At 41.7% G+C, this 17,077-nt stretch overlaps 1 protein-coding gene across 1 annotated transcript in view; it reads left to right on the top strand.

The window, feature by feature from the left end:
• AGBL1 (AGBL carboxypeptidase 1) overlaps positions 1-17,077 on the top strand; it is an 867,141-nt gene that overhangs the window by 677,971 nt on the left and 172,093 nt on the right. The window lies entirely within an intron of this gene.

Genomic DNA, 17,077 nt, shown 5'->3' with positions numbered 1-17,077 from the left:
GAATCATTTTTTTTTAAATTTCTTCTCTTTTATGTTTCCTTTCTGCTCTTTGTCTTCGAAATAGATATTAAATGAACTTGCATATTTTTATTGCCTCCACCGAAGATTGTATAAATGCTTCCAAGTATTCATTCTCTCGTTCTTCTATAAAGAGTTGACTATGCATGTTCTTTGCAATGGAACCTGTAGGATTTCCTATGAGAAGCGTTTACTTTCCTGCTCAAAGTCCAGTTTGCAATACATGCCCATGAATGTAAACATGTGATTGGTTTCTCAGCTATGTATCCTTGCTCTGATCAAACCTGCAATGGGTAATATTTGTCTGTAACCATGGGTTTTGCCAGACAAGAATGATGGTGGTAAAGACAGCAAAGTGGTTAAGAGTAAATGTCAGGAGTGATTAATAATAAACCATGGAGTATAAGCTGGAAAGAAGGGAAGTGGGGATGCTAAAGAGCCAAGGGGCCTGAAAAGACAACAGGGCCCATGAATGGAGGTCTTGGCAGAGTTGAGAAATCCAAGAGTCGAGGTTCTAGATGACAGTTTCTTGAAAGATAAAAGATGCTTGAAAATGAGGTTAAAGAAGGAATGAGGTGATTAAATTTAAAAAAAAAAGTCCTTTGACAGATGAATGTATAAAGAATATGTGCTACATACATACAATGGTATCTTAGCCATAAAAGGAGAAGGAAATGCCAACCCACTTCAGTATTCTTGCCTGAAGAATTCCGTGGACAGAGGATCCTGGTGGCTAAAGTCCATGGAGACACAAAGAGTCAGACACGACTAAGTGACTAACACTTTAGCCATAGAAGAGAATGAAGTTGAATCACTTTAGTGAGATGGATGAACCTAGAGTCTGTTATACAGAGTGAAGCAAGTCAGAAAGAGAAAGACAAATATTCTATATTAACACACATATATGGAATCTAGAAAAAAGGCCCTGATGAACCTATTTGTATGGAAAGAATGGAGATGTGAATGAAGAGAATGGACTTGTTGACACAGTGGGGGAAGGAATGAGTGGGATGAATGGAGAAAGTAACATCAACATATCTACACTATTGTGTGCAAAACAGACAGTTATTGAGAAGTTGCTGAATAACACAGGGAGCCCAGTCTGGCACTCTGTGATGGGATGGGGGGAAGGGAGAGAGGCTCAAGAGGGAGGAGATATATGTATAATTATGGCTGATTCACGTTGTTTGAATTATAACACATTATAAAATTTAAAAAAACAAACAAACAGAAAACTTTAAAAGATTTCTTGGATATGACCTTTGGGAATAAGTAGATGAGATCAAAGAAAAAGCCATTGGAGGCAAAGAAACCAAGAAATTAAGGGGCTAGGATTTTGGAGGGGTCATCTGCTTGAATGTTGAAGTCTTCAAGAATTACAGAAAGTTTTGGGTCAATTTAGTGCTAAAATATTCAAGGAATGAAGAGAAGTGATCTGAAGCATGCAGGTGATTACATGGGAATGATGATCAATAACAAAAGTATAGTCTTTTGGCACAGACATCAAAGGAGCTGGAGGCGGGGTGAAGTTTACAGAAGAAGAAGAAACAGTGACCTGGACGTAAAAACGAGGAGCGAGGAGGGTATTTATGATCAGTGATATATGAGATATGAGAGAGAGAAAAAAAAAACAAAACAGGCAATATTTGAGAGTGCTGCAGCAGAGATAATATCCTTGAAAGATTGTCAATAGAGCTGAAATTTAAATGTAGGTTGAATAGATGAATGAATGCAGAGTTGTGATTATTTCTTTTATGTTGTCACTATTTATATATAGATTAAGGGCTTCCCTGGTGGCTCAGACAGTAAAGAATCTGCTTGCATTGCTAGAGACCCTGATCTGATCCCTGGGTTGGGAAGATCCCCTGGAAAAGAGAATGGCAACCCACTCTAGTATTCTTGCTTGGAGAATTCCATGGACAGAGGAGCCTGGGGGGCTACAGTCCATGGAATCTCAAAGAGTCAGACACAAATAAGCCACTGACACTTTCACTTTTCATATATAAGGGGACAAAATAAATAATTTCATTCAAGGAGCTCACAGGAGCAGAGAGGAGCCCAGAAACATCTTTTAGGTGTTTTGGGAACACAAGAAAAAGTGACTCTTCCAGGGTGCTGTAGAGCCTTGTGATTGGTCAGAGAAGGTTTCTTAGAGAAAGAGGTGCTTCAAGGATAATTAAGTAATTGTTGGGAGGTTAGGTTAGCAGAGGAAGCTTTCAAAAGGGGAAAGTTCAAAAGGCATGAGGGCATCAAACAATGCTAGGTCCAGCCTAAGAGTGACAGCTGCCTCTTTCTCCAGTCCTCTATTAAGAGACAAAGGCTGGGACTTCCCTGGCGGTCCAGTGGTTAGGATGTTGCCTTCCAATGCAGGAGGTTGGGCTTGATCCCTGATCAGGGAGCTAAGCTCCCACATACCTCGCAGACAAAGAAACCAAAACATAAAAAAGAGTGATATTTTAACAAATTCAGTAAAGACTTAAAAAATATGATCCACATCAAAATTTTTTTTAAATAAGCAGACGAAGGCCTGGGTGAATCTCTAGGTAAGCCTTGGTGTGCATTATCTTCTATGCTTGTACCTGCTCAGGTGCCTGTGTGAGCAGCTGTGACAGTTTTTCCGGTGGGATCCTTTCTTCTCTAATACTGATACACTGTTTCAGAAACGTCTTTTTGTGGAGTGAATTTTGCCTTTCCTGGTGGGGTGTAGAGTGTATGTTCACCACTCAGTCAAAGACCAAGTTGGCCTGTTGAACTGTGGTCTGATGTCAGCAAGAGGCTTGAGCTTCCCAGGTGGTACAGTGGTAAAGAAGAGACTGCCAAACAAGAGAGGCAGGAGATATGGGATCAGTACCTGTGTCAGGAAGATCTCCTGTAGGAGGAATGGCAACCCACTCCAGTATTCTTGCCTGGAAAATCCCATGGACAGAGAAGCCTGGCAGGCAACAGTTCACGGAGTCACAGAGACACAGCCAGTGACTGAGTACTGCATGCATTCATGGATGAACCAGTCTTAAAAACCAAGGCACACACATATATACTTGAAGATTTCACTAAAACCCTTCTAAGTAAAACTGTGGTTTTAGGAACCATCCACTAGACTGTGAACTCTGGAAGGGCCTGATTCATATCTTACTCATCACTGGGGCCCCTACATCTAGCTCAATGTCTGGCATAAAGCATAAACTGAAAAATAATTTGATGGTATTTTGTTTAACCTTCACTATTGAAGTCAAAGAGCAGAGGGATATGCAAAAGAAATCATTCAGCAATACTGTAATGGAATATAAGAGCATTAGCTTAAGAGTACATTGTGACTTGTGAGTTTTAAGACATTTAAATATGCATTGACTTATTGGATCCATAAACAATGTACTGAGTTATATGGCATGCTTATCAACTTCTCTTTTACATAGTGAAGAACAGTGTCTCCACTAATATGTGAGAGAGCCAAGGCCATAAGCTAATACTTGTAGTAGCTGGGACTAGACATCTGGTTTTCTGAACCATTGTTCAGTACTAGATGTAAGATCTGGAAATGTATTGTGCTTCAGCCACAAGAAATCCAGGGCTGATTTTGACTGTATTATAGAGTTGGGTTCCCAACATGGAAGTTAGAGAAGAGTGGGTATTGGATCTAAACCTTAGCTTTAGTTACTTGGGTTGTGTGACTTTGAGCAAGTTAGCACATTTCCTCCGTCTGTATCAAGAGGACAATTATAACAAATGCATGATGAAACTTTAACTTAGGGTCATGCAAGGTAAACATGTATAGAGCAAGGCACAATGGGTATTGTTGTTTAATTGCTAAGTCATGTCTGACTCTTTTGTGACTCCACGGACTGTAGCCCACCAGGCTCCTCTGTCCATGCAAGATTTTCCAGGCAAGAATACTGGAGTAGATTTCCATTTCCTTCTCCAGGGGATCCTCTCACTCAACCCAGGGATCAAACCTGCATCTCCTGCATTAGCAGGCAGATTTTTACCACTGAGCCATTATAGAAACCCTGGCACAATGGTAGTTACTCAGAATTGCTGGGTACTACATAGTGTTATGACCATTAGATGTGCCATGTTTAGTGACAGTTCATTGGTGACAAAATACTACAATGATTGGTAGGAATGTAGTTGTTCTCACTGATTAGATGCCCATGGGCACTTTTTACGTTCTATGCTTTGGTACAGTTAACAATGTACTTAGAGAAAAAGATATGAAAATGTAGACCATGTTTTCCCTCCCTTCTAGATTCTGTTGAGTGAAAGAGAAGGAAGAGCAAGAATCAGGCAGGATTTGGAATGTTGGGGATGCTAGTGATAAGGACACCAATTCAAAAGGCACAATGTTGATGATACAGTGGCCTGAGAGGGAGTGTGATTGCACCTTTCAAATATTTACCAAACGAAAACATGGTGAAGAGTGAGACAGCCTGCCATACTCAGGGGCCTTCTACATCACAGCAGGGACACTGAGAGTAAGACTTGAAGGCTCTCATGGCCTTGAGACTAACCGAACTTGTGAATTCAGAACTGTCAGCTGAGGTGTCCCGCAGTAACACATGGGCTTGCAAAAACTGTGTTGCTCTGCAGGAGATACCTTGGGAAGGTGATGTCATTTTTAAAAATGTTTTGAATTCCAGTTTAGTCTCCATGTGTTAAGGCCCTGAAAATAGATTCTCCATTAGGAGAAGGGTCTTTATTGTATACGAGAAAAACATGGGGATGGTACATCCCAAGACCATGTTTTTATTTTTTATCACAAAGAAAGCTAGTTTTCTTTAGATTTATTGTCTTTCCAGACTAAACTATAAGAAAAGATCTTCAGAGCCAAATACAACTGAAATTAGAAAATATATATAAAAATAATTTATTTAATAATAAAATGGTTTCTTTTCCTGGGGCAGGAGCTTGATTCTGATTTTCAGAGCCCTGTCAAGGCTAAGGAAGCTAAAGACAAAAACCTTGACTTTATTTATAATTTTGACACTATAACCATAATGGATTTTTGCATTAATTTTAATTTTTAAAAATTGCATTGAAATATAATTTACCTTGATTAGTGAGTTTTTTTTTTTACCACCACCCCTCCTTAAATTTTGCACCTGGGATTCTCAACTGGATAGACCTCTACACTCCCTTGATTTATTGTAGGCTTTGGGTTCACCATCTCAAAATTAAGATCAACATGGACAGATTCCACCCATTTTTCAGAGGCCTCTAACATACACATTCAGATTTAGTTTGAATTAAGAAATTAACTGGTGAAGTCATAAAATAAGTCCCATGGAAGCAATAGTTTTATGTATTTTGTTCTCTGATGTATCCACAAAACTTAGCACATCACTTAGCAAAATTCAGGAGCCCAGTTAATAGTGGTAAAGAACCTACCTGCCAATAAAGAAATGCAGGAGATACAGGTTCGATCCCTGAGTCAGGAAGAACCCCTGCAGCAGGAAATGGCAGCATGCCATTCTTGCCTGGAAATGGCAACATGTATTCTTGCCTGGAAAATTCCATGGACAGAGGAGCCTGGTGGGCTACAGTCCATGGAGTCGCAAAGAGTTGGAGACTAATGAAGAGAGTTAGCACACATGATCAGATAAATAAATGCAGTGAAACTGTATAGTTCTTCGTTGTTTATAATAGACTAACATTTTTTCTAAGTTAACACCCAACAGAGTCTTGGAGGACCATAACCAAGTTCTGGCAATTCTTTAAGACTTGGGTTCTCTGTCTTGGCTAGCCACTCGAGTATTTTAAGTAGATCATGAGGACAATGGTGACTGTAAAACAATTCACTATCCCTGCTAGATTTTAACTACAGAGTAGCCCACAAGCTACCACTTGCTAATTTGGTAGCCTTAACCACATTCCCCCATGTTTCTGGACATAAAATTTGTCACTTGATTTTATATGGCAATAATAAAACGTTATCACAAACAGTTTGGGAAGATTAAATAAGAACACGTGACAGTGGGCTTTACAAGTGGTAAAGATAACGTGAATTTAAGAAAGCATAATTACTAATTCCTTGCCAAAGCAAAACTCTTTGGATTTAGATTTGTATATAAACAACATTGCACCAATATAACCAACAAAGAGAGAAAAGACAGGATTATATGTCCCACATTGTTGAATTAGGCTCCTGTCTTTTTGGCCTGGGCTCAGTTGGGTTTTCCTTTTCGATAGTTCACTCACCTAGAAAGAAGATTGCACATGCCCAAGGAATCATTTCATGGCTGGGGGTGTGGAGGTGGTGTCTGATTCTCTCTTTCTGACCTTCGCAGTCAGCTTTCTCAGAACCTAAGGCTGGCGATTTTCCCCCAGTGGCTGAGAGGATCGAATGCCACCACACATTCCCAAATCATACTGCGATCTTTCTGCCTCTTACATTATCACCAGCAATAAATATTCTGCAGCAAGATTTGAGCTGATGGCTCAGGTGATGATGTACCAAGCAGTAAAGACTCCAGCTTTGTTCTTCTGGGGTTCTATCAGATCCTGCAGCACTCACAGGAAGGAAATCGTATTGGTTTTCTTTCTCCCTTCTGTCATGAGGGCAGATGAAACTTGAGAAGCAAAGAGATAGAGGAGGACATTATCAATGTCACATAAAAAATGTCTCTCACCCCCGACGAGACTGATGTTGAGGCTGCAGGATAAGTCATTGGGCCCGAGGAAACCTAGAGGACAGAGGTTTCCTGGGTGCTTTTGAAGTAGATGTTGCTTGCGGATAAGGTGGGCCTCCCCAGTGACTCAGAGGTAAAGAATCCATCTGCAGTGCAAGAGACGAGAGTTTGATCCCTGGGTCAGAAAGATCTTCTAGAGAAGGAAATGGCAACCTACTCCATATTCTCACAAGGAGAATTCCAAGGACAGAGGAACCTGGCAAGCTACAGTCCATAGAGTCACAAAGAGTTGGACACAACTGCAGCAACTTAGCATGCATGCATGCCTGTGGGTAAGGCAGCAGGTTTAGAAATCTGGGATCTGGGAATCTTTGGGAGTAGGAGGCTTAGAAATGCGTGCAGGGCATTAGCTTAGCCTTTGGAACTGAATGATGAAAAACTGAGAAGCAGATAGAGGAGGACGTTATCAGTGTCACATAAAAAAATGTCCTTCACCCCAACCAGACTGACTTCAGGTTTGCAAAATGACTTTGCCCATTACCATCTTATTTCCAGCTCATTCTCCCTCCCATATTTATTCAAGTGGCATTCCTCTAGGACATTGGTTTGCAGTCACTCTGCTTGCATGATTATCATGTAAAGATTAACAAGAAGGTTTGTGCAAGAGTCTTATGAGATGGATTTTATTATAACCCCCATTTTACAGATGCAACAACTGAAGCACAACAAGAGTAAATGCTTGTTTAAAACCATGCAGCCAGTAAAGGTGGCATCAAGTTTTGAATTCAGACAGTGGGACTCCAAAGTCTATGCATTTAATCTAGTTTCTTGAAATATATGATGTGCATAAGTGTGTGTGTGTGTATGAGTTTATCCAGGTTTATAATTGTTGCAAACAGTTGGACACGACTTAGCAACTGAGCAACAATATAGCTGTTCTCAGTAAGAAGTGGGCCTGATACAGTCATATGATGTGATTTTCAGGTGTCTTATCTATGTAGGTGTTGCTCTCAATACTTCTTTTCTGATCCTGGCTTTCTAGCATTCCTGTTCACACTGTGAACTTCTCAATATTTCTTCTATGTATTCCTAAGTCAGATTGATTTGGTTTCAGTTCCTGGCACTTAAAAATCATGATTGATGCCAAATATTATGAAGATTATGATATATGGTACTCTTGAAAATGCTGTTCTTGAATACAGGGTATTCGGCCAGGAGTTCATTTTTCTGAATTTTTGAGAAAGCAGAGTGGAGTCCTTAGTAGAAATACTCTGAGGCTAGACTGCTTCAAATATAGGACCTGGTACCTCAGATGGTAAAGAATATGCCTGCAATGCAGGAGACATGGGTTCAATCCCTGGGTTGGAAAAATGCCCCAGAGAAGGGAATGGCTATCCACTTTGTTATTCTTGCCTGGTGAATTCCACTGACAGAGAAGCCTAGCTGACTACGGTCCATGGTGTGGCAAAGAGTCAATCATGACTGAATGACTAGCACTTGGATTCCAGGATTTGCCAAATACTAGATGTGTACCTTAGGCAAGTCAGGGGATGTATCTGTGTCAGTTTCCTCATCTTAACATAGAAAAATGATAGTTCACAGTTGATCCTTGAATGGTGTTGAAATTAGGGATCATTGACTTTCCATGCAGGTGAAAATCCACATATAACTTATAGTTGCCTCTCTAAATATATATAGTTCTTCCCTATACTGAGTTCCTCTGTATGCATAATTCCTTATTATGCATACATTCAACCAACCCTGGATCCTATAGCACTATAGTACTTACTATTGAAAAAAACCAAACAAAAAACTAGGTGGAAGACCTAAATAGAAACTTCTCAAAAGCAAAATTTTATAGGTGAAGAAACTGATGCTCAGGAAGGTCAAAAATATTTTCGAGTCACTCAGTCGTATCTGATTCTTTGTGACCCCATGGACTGTAGCCAGCCAGGCTCCTCTGTCCATGTAATTTTCTAGGTGAGAATACTAGAGAGGGTTGCCATTTTCTTCTCCAGGGGATCTTCTTGACCCAGGGACTGAACCCACATCTCCTGCATTGGGAAGTGGATCCTTTACCACTGATCCACCTGGGAAGCCCTTTAGCTGGTTTATCTGTATCTAATTGCAAGGCTCATTATCCTCATCTGTGAGATCTCATTTGGGAAGAGGACAGGTCATTTGCATGGGGCACATGTCTCCAGAGCATTCCCCACTCATCCACTTACTAATGAAAATAGGCACTTCTCAGCATCGGGAACTAAACGCTTCCCACCTACCCTCAGTCTGTGACATCTCCAGTGACCCCTCACATGGGATGAGTTCGATCCCTTCCAATGTCATGGTAAGAAGGGAGGTGACTTTCACTAAAGTCAAACCTTTATGCAGGACACTGCTCTAAGCAGTTTGCATATTATTACTCTTTTTCATTTTTCAAGTCCTTAGACTATAAGCAACCCTGGAACATCCATATGATATATTCCTTTTTGACCCAAGAAACTTAGCTTCTTAGAGAAACTTAGCTGACTCAGAACCATGACCGGCCCCTTCCTGGTGAGAGGTCAGTGTCACTATTGGTCTCTTTGCTTCCCTATTGCAACAAAGTTGGAGCTTCCCTGGTGGCTCAGAAGGTAAAGAATCTGCCTGCAATGCAGGAGACCCAGGTTCGATCACTGGATCAGGAAGATTCTCTGTAGAAGGGAATGGCATCCCACTCCTGTGTTCTTGCCTGGAGAATCCCCATGGACAGAGGAGCCTGATGTGCTACAGTCCATGGGGTCACAAAGAGTCAGACACGGCTGAGCTACTAATGCTTTCACTTTCTTTCTTTGCAAAAAAGTGATGATGTCATGTCAGGAGAAAAGGAAGCTGGGATAATAACACTGGCTCCCTCTGTGATGGGCCTGATGATTCCTTCCCACTGGGTGCTTCCTTCCTTGGCTCTCTGTTGCTCCTACATGGTCCTCTGTGGACAAAAATGAAGACCCAAGAGCAAGACTTCCCTCCCACTCCTGCCATTGTTCAGTGTGTATGCTAATGGGGGCTTCACTCCACATGGGTGAGGCAAACCCCCAGGGAAGGTGAAGAGACTTCCTAGCACCCCTGTCCCAGGCTCAGGGTGTGTTTCCATGCAGCTTTCCTTTTTCTTTTGGACTCCTGCTTTGCTGTGTCTACAGTCCACACATTCAATGTAAAATCATGACATTGTTCCTTGGTTTAAAAAGCTGGCTTTAAACACATGACTTTAAAAAAAAATTAATGGTGAGTGAGCAAATTATAAGACAAAATACAATAATGAAATGTATACTGAAAGTATTTAGGACACAATAATATACATTTTTATATAATATATTATATATCTCTCTGTCCATTTTATATTTCTCCATAAGGGAAAGTATCATTTCATTTTTAACTGCATGGGGTTTTCTGGATCTGCTCACCAAGGTTGTACTTGGTGTGCACTGCTGTCCAAGATGTGTTCCTGGCAATAGAATGCTGTGAAATAGGGTTCTGAAGTCAAATTAATTTGGGAATCTCAGTTAAACAAGAAAAGCAAGCATCACTACTGCTGGCTTTCTCAGTGCCTTCAATGTGCTACACTGCACTGGGAAGCTCCAAAAGGCGAATGTTGCAGGCAGATAATTTGACCATGAAGTCCCCCTTTCCTATATTTTATAATAATTTCCTACAGGATCAATCAAGATTAGTGTTCCTTGGGGAGGAAAGATAAGAAATGTCATAGTAATGGGTCAAAATCATGGTTTGCAAGCTTCCAAAGATTTAGGTGCAATTCCAGCCTTGCCTCTAACTTGCTGTGTCATTTCGCATGAGTAATTTTTCCACTCTTAGGATAATTTTTCCATGAGTAATTTTTCCACCTTTGCACTTGGAAAGTGGCAAAAAATGGAAAGCCGTGGTTTTTCTAGTAGTCATGTGCGGATGTGAGAGCTGGACCATAAAGAAGGCTGAGCACTGAAGAAATTGATGCTTTTGAACTGTGGTACTGGAGTAGATTCTTGAGAGTCCTTTGGAGAGTAAGGAGATCAAACCAGTCCATCCTAAGGAGATCAACCCTGAATATTCATTGGAAGGACTTATGCTGAAGATGAAACTCCAATACTTTGGCCACCTGATGCGAAGAACTGACTCATTGGAAAAGACCCTGATGCTGGGAAAGATGGAGGGCCAGAGAAGAAGGGGTTGACAGAGGATGAAATGGTTGGGTGCCATCACCAACTCAATGGACATGAGTTTGAGCAATCTCCGGGAGACAGTGAAGAACAGGGAAGCCTGGTGTGCTACAGTCCATGGGGTCACAGAGAGTCGGACACGACTGAGTGACTGAACAACAAATTATTTTTATCCTGATCACTTTCAAAACCCTAATGCACTGGGGATAAGGATGGACAGAGACATAATGTTCCCTCTTTAAACTGTTCATCTGTACAGCAGGTTGCCCAGAGGTGTGGACACCTCAAGAGTTCTATGACACCAAGTTTATAAAGACCCTCCCCCTGCAGCAGGGTGGTCTAATGAATAATCGAGCCCTGCTAGCAAGGGAAAGCTTTATAGTTTTCTGATACTCTATGTGTTTGCAACTGGCTAGCTCTGATAACACTCTTAAATAACCCCTTTCACCTTTAGGCCTGACACACTTACCTCCTGTTTACTGTTTCAGTAGTTCTCTTGCTATAAAAATAACCCAGCTTTAGAAAGGCACTACTAATTTTTTTTTTTTTAAGAGAATAAAAGTGCCCTGGCTAGAGCCTTCATAATTTAGAGACTAGAAGCCCTATTGGTGTGCTTCACTATGACCTAGGTGGTCTCCTATCAGTGGAAAGCTGAATACTTTTGTTTCCTTTGTTATAGAGTAAAATTCTCCATCTGGTTCATCTGTATTTCGATCATCCCAGACTTTCCAAGATGAGAGAGTTCATGCTGAATCTTATTAGCTGACTGAACATTAACTGGCCTGAGTTTTCACATATGCAAATTAAAGAGGTTAATGCAGTAACAGTGCAGCCCACCCAACCAGGAAGTTCCAGGACTCTGTGCAAAAGCACTGCTAGGTATAATCCATGCTATTGTTTTCTTTTACTCTGAAGACCTGATGGAAGGAATAAGATTGAGGGTTTTGTTAACATTCAGGTTGAGCCAAAATTGTCCCTAAATATTATGGGGCTGCTGTCTAACTGGAGACATAAGACTAAAATAGAAAACAGTCAGTGTAAAGTTGAACAGTAATTATGGAACACATATTACATGTTCTTTAAGATTAGTAGACAGACTACATTCCTTTAGGAGTGGTTTCATGGGGAGGTGGGTAGACAGATAGGTGAGTGTTGGGTTGGTCAAGAAAAGGAAAGTATTCTACCAGGGTTCTTTGATTTGCAAGGAAAAAGGAATGGACTTCAGGTATCCCATGTAAAAAATACAATTTTAACACAAGGATAAGGTTATTTTATAAATTTCAGTTAGAAAAGAAAATTCAACTACATTTTAGGTGACTAGAATTTGAGAACTAAAGTGCTTTAGGATCCAGAGGTGACTCTTTCTTCAATCTTCAAAGGACACTCAAAGTCCTGTGAAGAATTCCTGCTCAGGACTTGCCTGGTGGTCCAGTGCTTCCACTGCAGGGGTCACGGATTTTATCCCCAGCTGGGGAGTTCCGCATACCAGTTCAGTTCAGTTCAGTGGCTCAGTAGTGTCCGACTCTTTGCGACCCCATGGAGTGCATCACACAAGGCTTCCCTGTCCATCACCAACTCCTGCAGCTTCCTCAAACTCATGTCCATTGAGTCGGTGATGCCATCCAAGCATCTCATCCTCTGTCGTCCCCTGCTCCTCCTACCTTCAATCTTTCCCAGCATCAGAGTCTTTTCCAATGAGTCCATTCTTCGCATCTGGTGGCAAAAGTATTGGAGTTTCAGCTTTAGCTTCGGTCCTTCCAATGAATATTCAGGACTGATTTCCTTTAGTGTTGATTGGTTTGATCTCCTTGCAGTCCAGGGGACTCTCAAGAGTCTTCTCCAACACCACAGTTCAAAAGCATCAATACTTCTGTGCTCAGCCTTCTTTATGGGCCAACTCTCACATCCATACATGACTACTGGAAAAACTATAGCTTTGATTAGACAGAACTATGTCAGCAAAGTAACATCTCTGTTTTTTAATATGCTGTCTAGGTTGGTCATAGCTTTTCTTCCAATGAGCAAGCATCTTTTAATTTCATGGCTGCAGTCGCCATCTGCAGTGATTTTGGAGCCCAAGAAAATAAAGTCTGTCATTGTTTCCACTGTTTCCCCATCTATTTGCCATGAAGTGATGGGACTGGATGCCATGATCTTGGTTTTTTGAATGTTGATTTTTAACCCAGCTTTTTCACTCTCCTCTTTCACTTTCTTCAAGAGGCTCCTCAGTTCCTCTTCTCTTTCTGCCATAAGGGTGGTGTCATCTGCATATCTGAGGTTATTGATATTTCTCCTGGGAATCTTGGTTCTAGCTTGTGCTTCATCCAGCTTGGCATTTCACATGATGTACTCTGCATATAAGTTAAATAAGCAGGATGACAATATACAGCCTTGATGTAGAACTTTCCCAATTTGGAACTAGTCCATTGTTCCGTGTCCGATTTTAACTGTTCCTTCTTGATCCGCATATAGATTTTTCAGGAGGCACATAAGGTGGTCTGATATTCCCATTTCCACTCCTGGACACTCATAGGCAAGTCTGACTCAGTCTCTTGTGGGGACCCTGCTCCTTTTCCTATCTCCTGGTGCACATGAGGTTTAGTTTGTGCCCTCCAAGAGTCTGTCTCTCCAGTCCTGTACAAGTTCTGTAATCAAGTCCCACTGGTCTCCAAAGTCAAATTCCCTGGGGGTTCTCATCTACTCGGTGACTCTATGGTGGGTCTAATGGCGACCTCCTCCAAGAGGGCTTATGCCACATGCTCCACGACCTAGGACTGCTGCAGTTAGAGTGCCTGTCCCTGCAGCAGGCCACTGATGACACATTCCTCCACAGGAGACGCTCAGTCACTCAAAGGCAGGTCTGGCTCAGTCTCTGTGGGGCCTCTGGGTCCTGGTGTGCACAAGGTTTTGTTTTAACCCTCCAAGCATCTCTGGCAGGTATGGGGTTTGATCCTATACATGATTTGCCCCCCCTGCCATCTTGTTGGGGCTTCTCCTTTGCCCTTGGATGTGAGGTATCTTTTTTTGGTGGGATCCAACATTCTCCTGTCGATGGTGGTTCAGCAGGGAGTTGCAGTTTTGGAGTTCTCGCAAAAGGTGAGCACACGTCCTTCTAATCCACCATCTTGAATAGACCCCTGGTCTATTGGTCCAAGGTATGACCAATGGAACCTAAATACTATTAGCAATTTTATACTTACCATTCCCACCATCATAAAAAAAAACCAAAAAGACTGCTTAATCTCTTTCCTCTTACAGGACAGAAGTTTATTCTTTATCTTGCCTACAGCTCCACCCAGTTATAGCTTCTGTTTTCCATTGGCAGAACTTCTTTCTGTGTGGGAAGAACCCTAGACATCATTTGACACTAGCCAGCCTATCGATTGCTCCTCTGGAGTTGTTGCTGCTGTTTGTTGTTGTTCAGTTTGCTCAGTCATGTCCAACTCTTGTGACCCCATGGACTGTAGTCTGCCAGGGTCCTCTGTCCACGGGATTTCCCAGGCAAGAATACTGGAGTGGTTTGCCATTTCCTACTCCAGGAGACATTCCTAACTCAGGAATCGAACCCATGTCTCCCACAAGTCTATTGCATCGCAGGCAGATCCTTTACCACCGAGCCACTGTATCCAAGTCAGTCATGCCCAGGGACTGGGTCACATAGTAGAGAGAATGCTTTGTTCCAGGGGTTTGAGGGCAGACTGTTTATATCCACAGGGAAAGGTTTTCTAACAGGGAAGCTAAGGGACGCTGCAACTGCAAGATGTCATGCCAAGTTAAGGAAAAGGAGGGGCAGAAACCTTGAGATTGGGAAGAGAGTTGCCTAACTAGAGTGGACAAGTGGTACTAAAAAGGAAGAATTCAGCCAGAGTAGACATGGCTTGCAATCAAGAAAATGACATGAAAGAAAATAAGCACTGAAAATGAAAAAGGACAGTGGATTATGGGCCACGGTGATGGAGACCATGTTTAAGTCTTGAAGTGTAATAAGGACATCACAGTTCTGCTTGCTGATGGAACTTCTTAAATTTTAGATCAGCAGGCAACCAAGCAGAAATAGGGAAGACACTTTGTGCATTGTGCTAATTGACCTTCAAGAAAAGAATCCAGATCTTTATTGAATTTTGAAACACCACAGTTTGATGGAAGTCAGGCTCAACTTTCAAATTTGGCTTTAATGTTTGCTAGAAGGCATTTTGTTTAATTTCTTGCTTTAGTTATTCAATCTGTAGAATAGAAGAGCAATGCTTACATTGAAGATTTTTTTTTTTAGGGTTAACACAATGTGTGTAGGATAGTATTCAGCATATAGTAGATGTTTTATATGTTATTTCCCCTCTCCTCCCTAATATTCTTTAGATCTAGGCCCCTACTGATTCTCCCTATCTTCTGGAAATTTTTTAACCTGTGGGTGGTTTAAAACTCATGTCAGGCTAAACATGATGAAAGGGAAGGTTAAGGCTCTTTGAGTGGAGAGGAAGGCTGAGAGGCTGGTGATAACTTAGGATCGACAGTAAAACATTGGACTGTCTGTGCTTGCTGATGACTCTGGCTTTCTTTTTACTGGGTAGAAATAAAGAGAAGTGACCCAGACTGCACAGTGTCAATTGTCAGAGTTCCTTCCATTCCTCGAGGATTTTCACTCTGCACTTGTCATGAGCCCCTGCAAATGGGATCAGACTGCATGGCTCTTCTGGCACCCCAAAAGGGAAGATGAATTACAAGCTGTAATCCACTAGGATCCCAGAGCACAGTGCTTTCCGCTCAAATCCCTTTTGTCTCAGAACCCCCTGGGCTATTTTTCCCTCTTGGAAACCTGAGCCTCTGGCAGGAGAGCTCCCCCTGCTCTGAAGTTGTGGGATGAAGGATTGGCTGTGGTCTTAGTGAATGGAGGCCCTATACCTACAGACACACTTGCAAGTTCTTAGCTGAAGAGCCTAAAGGATCTCAATCAGGAGTTTAAAGTGCAGATTCCTGGGTTCCACCTCTAAATTCCTGGCTCAGAATGGCCGACTTGGGCCCAGGGAGACGGTATTTTAAACAAGATCCCAAGAGATTCAAGTATAGGTGGTCCCAGAGGATCCTGAGGACAGCAAGGGAATCAAACCAGTCAATCCTAAAGGAAATCAACTCTGAATATTCATTGGAAGAACTAATGCTGAAGCTCCAATACTTTGGCCACCTGATGTGAAGAACCAACTCATTGGAAAAGACCCTGCTGCTGGGAAAGATGGAGGGCAAGAGGAGAAGGGGGCAGCAGAGGATGAGATGGTTGGATAGTATCACTGACTCAATGGACATGAATTTAAGCAAACTCAGGGAGATAATGGAGAATAGAGGAGCCTGGTATGCTAGGGTGCATGGGGTTGCAAAGAGTCAGACATGACTAAGCGAATCAACAACAACAACAGAGACTATTTTATTCTGAGACTATTTTGAGAGACACTGAATGAATTTATAGCAACATCAGAATGGTTATGTGTGGGAAATGTTGATTCCATTGGTCTAAGCAGATCTGGTTTTATCTACCTAACATGGCCTTTCTGGGGCATCTAATTAAAAACACATCTATACACAGGCACGAAAGAAAAGTCAAGCTAACATGAATACATAAGGGAAAGCAATTTAAGTACATATAGTTTTCTTGTGAAAATAATTTTTTAGAATGATGCCATATCTTTTTCAAATATGTCTTGAAAATATTAGCTGAGCCTAGGTCCCTGCTGGGAAATGAATAGAGGGAGATTCAAGCCTCTGAAATTAAAAAAAAAAAAAATCCAGTGACTGAGAGTCTCCAGCCACCTCAGTTAAGGCGGGACTTCCTATTGATAGGAATAATTAGCTTTGGAAATAACAGTTGAAATTGAAGTTGAAGACCACTAGGAGATGAGGTTGCTTTGCATATTTGTGTGTCCTGCCAGGTCTGTGCATTGAACTTTCTGCCTAGGAAAAATGTGCTTTTATTTTTTGTCCCAGCCTCCCCTTTTCTCACAGAGCTCCTGCTGTGCCAAGAGAGATATGAAAAAAGGCCAAGTGATCTGATGTTGAAGCTGGAAGAAATATCTCCCTTCCAGTGACCTTCCAAGATAATGAGCAGATATGGTTTTCTAATATAAAAGAAATAAATCAATAGACCTTTCAGGGAGCTGAGGCCATAACAGTGGAGTCCAAGACCATCAATTGCAAAAGCAAAGGGCAGAGGCACTTTTCCCTGTAGATCAGTGTTAGACTACAACAAGGTGGGAGACA

The sequence above is a fragment of the Giraffa tippelskirchi genome, chromosome 12 (assembly GCF_054371585.1).
Source record: "Giraffa tippelskirchi isolate mGirTip1 chromosome 12, T2T-mGirTip1v1.2.pri, whole genome shotgun sequence".
NCBI classification, from domain to species: domain Eukaryota; kingdom Metazoa; phylum Chordata; class Mammalia; order Artiodactyla; family Giraffidae; genus Giraffa; species Giraffa tippelskirchi.
This window is presented reverse-complemented; position numbering and strand designations above follow the sequence as displayed.